Source organism: Python bivittatus, unplaced genomic scaffold (genome assembly GCF_059951505.1).
Source record: "Python bivittatus isolate LINGU-HERP-01145 unplaced genomic scaffold, Pbiv_v1 ctg000020_np1212, whole genome shotgun sequence".
NCBI lineage: Eukaryota > Metazoa > Chordata > Lepidosauria > Squamata > Pythonidae > Python > Python bivittatus.
The window spans coordinates 32,337,636-32,343,635 of NW_028277030.1; the positions used below are offsets into that span (position 1 = coordinate 32,337,636).

Below are 6,000 nucleotides of genomic sequence, written 5' to 3' on the forward strand. Positions count from 1 at the left end.
ACAGGTCGATCCTACGATGTGCGGACAGATCTCCAGAACAGCTACTATAGTGAAAAAAGGCGCAGAAAAAAAGTGAAAAGTGCAACCCTACTGCGCGCACACACACACAGAGACCTAGCGCCTCCTTTTCTGGGTTCGCCGTACGGACCAGGTTTTTCTCACCCTCCAAGCACAGTCCCGTTGCTCTAAGGACTCTCCCGAGGGTCAAATATATGGCTCCCGCTGACTCAGCCAAGTAAAACGGCTAGATGCAATCTGTACGTGCTCAGAGACATTTCTGCAGCGAAAGGGGCGGGGAGCCGCCAGAAGCCGCGTGAAGCGGTAAAAAGCGGACAGAAGCCCGACCCTGAGGCTCAGCGCTGGGGAACAACTACCCTTCCTGTTGCCCCACAGGTAGTTCCCCCACCCGCCCCTTTTCTCTGCAAAAGCGGAGACCGCGACGAGCCGTCGCTCTACCCTCGAGACGCTCCACGCGGGGGAAAAAGTAGCTGCCGCCTCTGGGACGGAGCCGGGGAGAAGGCCCGGGCGGGGATGTCAGGCTGCCTCCTCGTCCCTTCCCGCCCCCTCACCTGTGACCGTTCCGCGTCGTCGTCAGAGTCGCCACCGCAGCGCAGAGCCTGCGAGCGGCCGCTGCCATGTTTGCGGCTGACTGGGCGGTGGGAGGGAGGGAGCCACAACCAGGAGAGCACGGGCGGCGGGGCGGGGGGGGGAGAGCGCGCGCGAGAGAGAGCACAGGCTTGCTACGTCGCCACAGCAATCTGGCAGCGCGCGGCACCGGCCTCAAAAGGGAGGGGGAGAGAGGGAGGGGCAGAGAGCTCCTCGGCCTCCAACTCCCCCAAGACCCTCCTCCGCTGCCTCGCGCTCTCCGCATTGGTGGCGCGCGAGGGGGTTCCTCGAAGACTCGTGACATAACTTAATGCACGCGGGGCAGAAGTGGGTCCATCATCCTCTTCCTCGGCCAATCCGCTCCCCAACACACCGACCAACTCATACAAGACCTTTCCCCTCCATTCCTTCACCGGCGGGAATGACATTTAGCAGTGCCGTAGCTTCTAATGCTCGCGCGAGCAGAGAAAAGCCTCCTATCTCCGTCCCGCCAATTAGCGTCTCGTCGGAGATACTTCAGGCTCTTAAGAATGAGCCTCGCCTCGGTTTAAGCACGAACCAGGAAGGCACACCTCAGTGTTTCGGGATGCGTTTGCTTTGGTAGCAGAGAGAAGCTACCTTGCATTAGTTTTTAAATGACACAGAATTTGGGGGTTGTGCTGCAAGAGACTACAGTCCAGTGAAGCTCATACCATAATTTATTTGTAAGGTTGTGAAATGCCACAAGGCTTCTGTGTTGTTTTCATGTGGATTGAGAGACAGTTTGGTGTAGTGGTTTAAGGCACCAGGCTAGAAACCGGGAGACCGTGAGTTCTAATCCTGCCTTAGCCACAGCATCAGCTGGGTGGCCTCGGGCCAGTCACTTTCAGCCATAGGAAGAAGGCAAAGGCAAGCCATTTCTGAAAATGCTGCCAAGGAAACTGTGTGGACTCGTAAGATCAGTTGCCAGGAGTCAAGACTAACTTGAAGACACATGCATACATTTACTGTAATACGGTTTAAGGAAGGTGACATACATAGAAATTAAATATGTGCGCAAGAGAAACAACTTGGGTTAGTTCCTCCAGTCATTGATAGCCATGGATCATGTTTAGATCAAACAATGGTCATATTATAACCATATTCTTTGAAGTTGTAATATTTCCATTAAAAATATTTTAACAATTCTCAAAGATACAAACAACATGGCAGAGTCCATTTCCTTACCAGTAACTGATAGCATCTTATATTGCCTTCCCAGCACATTAGTTGAAGCGCTCTTCACCTTTTTTAGATAACAATACTATACAAGCATGAAATTTTCTGATCTCTATCCCGCTTCTATTATGTCTCCTCTGACTTGCTGCCAAATGATGTCCGGGTTCTCAGCTAGGGAAGCAGTTGGGCCATTAGCCCACAAAGAAATGAAAGGGATGTTCAAGGAAGGTAAGGAAATTGCATATGAACTGAAATAATTCTTTGCATTGGTCTCTACTGCAGAAGGTGTAGGACAGACACTTGAGCCTAATGACTTAATCAGGGAGGGAATTGGAACAAGTAAAACAAACTAAGGAAACAGAAGATATTGTAGGACATCATTACAAGCTCAAGTATCTGTTATGTAACAAATCCCTGGGTCCTGACGGCATTCACTTGAGAATTCTTAACTCAAATGGGGGACAGCTGATCTAATGCATATATATACATTTACAAGGGTGTTACTCTTCCTTCTGAAACAAATTTACAAGTATAAAGTTAAACTGTACAGAATTTAAAACACGAATAAAAATATAAGACAAAAAATACCAGAGATGAATAAACTCATTACACTCCAGATTAATGGAGGGAGTAGCTCACAACATCCCTATCCCCAAGGCCTCCTGAAAAGGCCATTTTTTATGGCCTTTCTGAAACCCAGCAGCGGAGGGTCTCACTAGATCTCAGTGAAATGTTATTCCTAGGAAGGGGGACCCTAAGTGAAGGGACCTGAAATGAGCTTTTTCTACAAGACCTTACCAGATGGCAGAGCCAACTGAGAGAAGGAGGCCTCCCAAATATCAATATTGTCTACCATGAAGGGTTCTAAAGGTGATAACCAGCACCTTAAATTGCACTTGGAAACCAAATGGCAACCAGGGCTGTCCTCAAAGTAGCAGTGTCACATGAAGCATCCATTGCTATCTGAGCCACTGCATTCTATCCAGCTATACTGTAGCTTCAAAGTGGTTTTCAAGGATAGCCACATGTAGAGTGCCCCATGCAGAATGCATTGCAATAGTCCAAACACAAAATGACCAAGGCATGAGTGATTGAGCAAAGAGCCTGCTGTTCCAGGAAAGGTCATAACTGTCACAGAAAATTGAACTGTGAAATGGCATCTTTGCTGGGTTTCAAGCAGGAGACTCAAGAAGGACCCCCAGACTATGAACCAGTTCAGCAGAGAGGAGTGTAACCCCATCCAGGACATATTCCTGGAATCAGATGGCTTCTTCACCCAAAGCCACTCCATGTTGCTGGACTAAACCAAAGCTTCTTCTTTCCTGTTCAAGTTCTAATAGTCTCCAGACACTGGGACAGCACCTTGACCATAGTGCTGGTCCAGTTTGGGATTAAGATGCAAAGCCATGCCAGCACATAGCTTCCCCTAGCAAGTTCATGTAGATGTTGAAGAGGAGTGGAGTGCAGTGCTGAGCCCTGTGACACCCCATACTCAGAGGGCTTCAGACTCAACTGCTCCCTCTTCACCTCACCAGGTGAAATTGCTTTTTCAGGAGGAGGAAAGCCACTGAAATACAATGCTCCTCATTCCCAACCCGAGAGGTGGCCCAAGTGGTATCATGATTGATGACATCGAAAGCTGCTGAGAGATCATACCACACCTAGAGTTTCGCACTGTCTTTGTCCTGGTCTTGGCAAAAATAAAGCCTCAAACTGATCCCAGATAACATCACAAATCACTTCTGGCCCAGTTGGCATCCCAATGAATCTGAGCAACTTTATCCTCTGGATGCAGAGAATATTTCTCACAAAGGTTCTATAATTGTTCCTCCAGCTCATCTTTCTTAAATGGGACCTAGGTCACTTTAAACAGGGACACTTAGAAGCAATCTCCGAATACAATAAAAGCAGGGAAATATTGTTGTTTTGCCACACAAATTGCTGTGGTATAGGCACAAACATGTTCTAGCCTGGAGCCTGTCAGATTCATTCCTTGCTTTCCACCAGCTGTGCTCCAAGTGCTGCTTCTACTGCTTCATCTCCCAGAATGCCTCTGTAAACCAAGAAGTTGCTCTGGATTAGCAAGTAGGGAGAGGCTGATAGGTGCAATCATATCCAAGGCTGCAGCTGCCTTCTTGTTCTAGGAAGCAACTAAAGCTTCAGAAGAACATCAGTGTCTCACAAAATTCCCCAAGCAACCTCTGGAAGTTGACTCCTGGAGCAGACTGATCCCTCCTCCCTGCATAGTTTGGCTGTACTGACTAATTCTGAAGCAATCAGAGAGCGATCTGATAAGCAACCTATCATTCAAATCAGGCTCAGGGCTAAAGGTGAGATCCAGGAACTTGCAGTCTGGTTAGCTTAGATGCAAATTGGTAGAAGCAATTATGAAAGAAAAAATATCTAGGCACATACAATAGTGAAGAAGCCTTGCTAAGGGAAAATCAGCACTGATTCTTGAAATCTTGCTTCACCAATTTTCTAGGTTTTTTCTTTTTTTTACTATGAACAAACACATGGATGAGGACATTTGGATTCTCAAAAAGACTTTGATAAAATTCCTTGTCTAAGGCTCTTATGTAAGTTTAGTCTTTATAGGATATTTTTTTAAAATAATTTTTATTGACTTTTTAAAAAACAATAATAAAAGACAATACAGACTAAACTCAGAAAAAAAATAAAGAGAATAGAAAGTGCAAAAGAAAAAAGAAAAGAAGAAAGGAAGAAACAAGAAAAGGAGAAGAAAAATATTTAAAGAAATGACTTCCAATCTTCATCACAAGAAGTACAAACAGACTTAGTAATTTTGCACCCCCCCATAACATTGCATGCAAGTATTTCTTCTTCCCTTAACCCATCCCTTATTCATACGCAAATCCATAAATCATTAATATTTCAGTCCTGGTGTCAGCAAAAAGTCCATGAAGGTTTCCCAGAGCTTTATAGACACATGTCTTATTTTAACCTTGGTCAAACAAACCAATTTTGTACTCCTTCCTTTTGCTTCTAACAGTCTTACTCTTTAATTCATTCAGATGTTATCATAGGATTTGATCTGTCTTCAAATTTTCTTTTTCCTATTTCAAAGGCTTCTTCAAGGCTTTAGCAAACCTCTTGTAAATCCAGTAAGAAGTCATTATCCAGGTTGTTCTCTTGGTTTATAATTTATATTTTCACTTTAACTGTCATCTCTGTCTTATAATCCACAATTTTTTTATTTTTCAGAATTTCAACAATTTTGTTATATTCTAATATTTCTTCATCAGGTGAGGTTTGTTTCAGCTCTTTATCCTGTAGGTCTTCCAAGGTATTCTCGTTCACATCTGTCATTTCTTCTTTAACATCTTTTGGAAATAATCTACCCATAGAAGCAGACGTCATGTTGACAGTGTAGCTGCTATTTTCTGACCCCATTCTTCAAAGATCTCCTGAAGTATTTCACATGTCATACCGTTTTCTGTCATTTTGACCCAATGCTGACCAAAAACAAAAGGCAAGCATTTCTCTCTCTCTCTTTTTTTCCTTTTTCCTTTTCTGCCTGGAATATTTAGCCCCCTCTAGTGTCCAATTTCTGAAATCACGAAGTCTCAAATTTCCATTATGACTTAAGATAGACTAAACAATATGGTTCCCATGAAGTTGCTATTTATTTATATAGTTATTTCCAAACTCATAGCAAAAGTCCTAATATTCCAACTTTGTCTGGTCCCTTAATTCATTTATAAATTTCTTAAATTAAAATCTTATTTAGCTTTTTGCCATTTATTTCAAATTCTTTAAATTCTTAAGCTTATAGTTAATTTTTCTTTTATTCTGGAATGAAGATAAACTCAGCAGGTGACTTTGCAAACTTGTCATTTTGAAGATCTCTATTAGCCTTAAGATAGTTAAACAGTTAATTTTTGAACATGATTAGAAAGTGAGGTTAATGAACACGGTGTCTTTAAAAAGGTTCCATTGTGGTTGAGAGATTGATGGCTTCTCTTTGTCTTCCTGGCACTCTAACCTGTGAGAAACCCTTTTCTTGTGGTCTCCCCATGAGGAGCAGCCATCCAGAACACAAGTGGGTAATCTCCCATCCTCTCCTTTTTCAGAGAGGTTCTGAAGAAATAATCTACTTGCCGGTCCTTTGGTCATGGTTGTGACATCAGCTCCACTCGTTTGGAGGTGTGTTAGCTCGCCATTCCTCACCCAGAA

The 6,000-nt window shown here is 43.9% G+C and overlaps 1 protein-coding gene across 2 annotated transcripts in view; it reads right to left on the reverse strand.

Moving 5' to 3' along the window:
* Window positions 1-718, reverse strand: part of TDRP (testis development related protein) — a 66,685-nt gene extending 65,967 nt beyond the window's left edge. For both annotated transcript variants that reach the window (XM_088136759.1, XM_007439412.3), the window contains exon 1: window positions 570-718. The gene's annotated coding sequence lies outside the window, so the exon portion shown is untranslated. The remainder of the gene's footprint in view (window positions 1-569) is intronic.
* Between the last annotated feature and the right edge of the window lie 5,282 nt (window positions 719-6,000).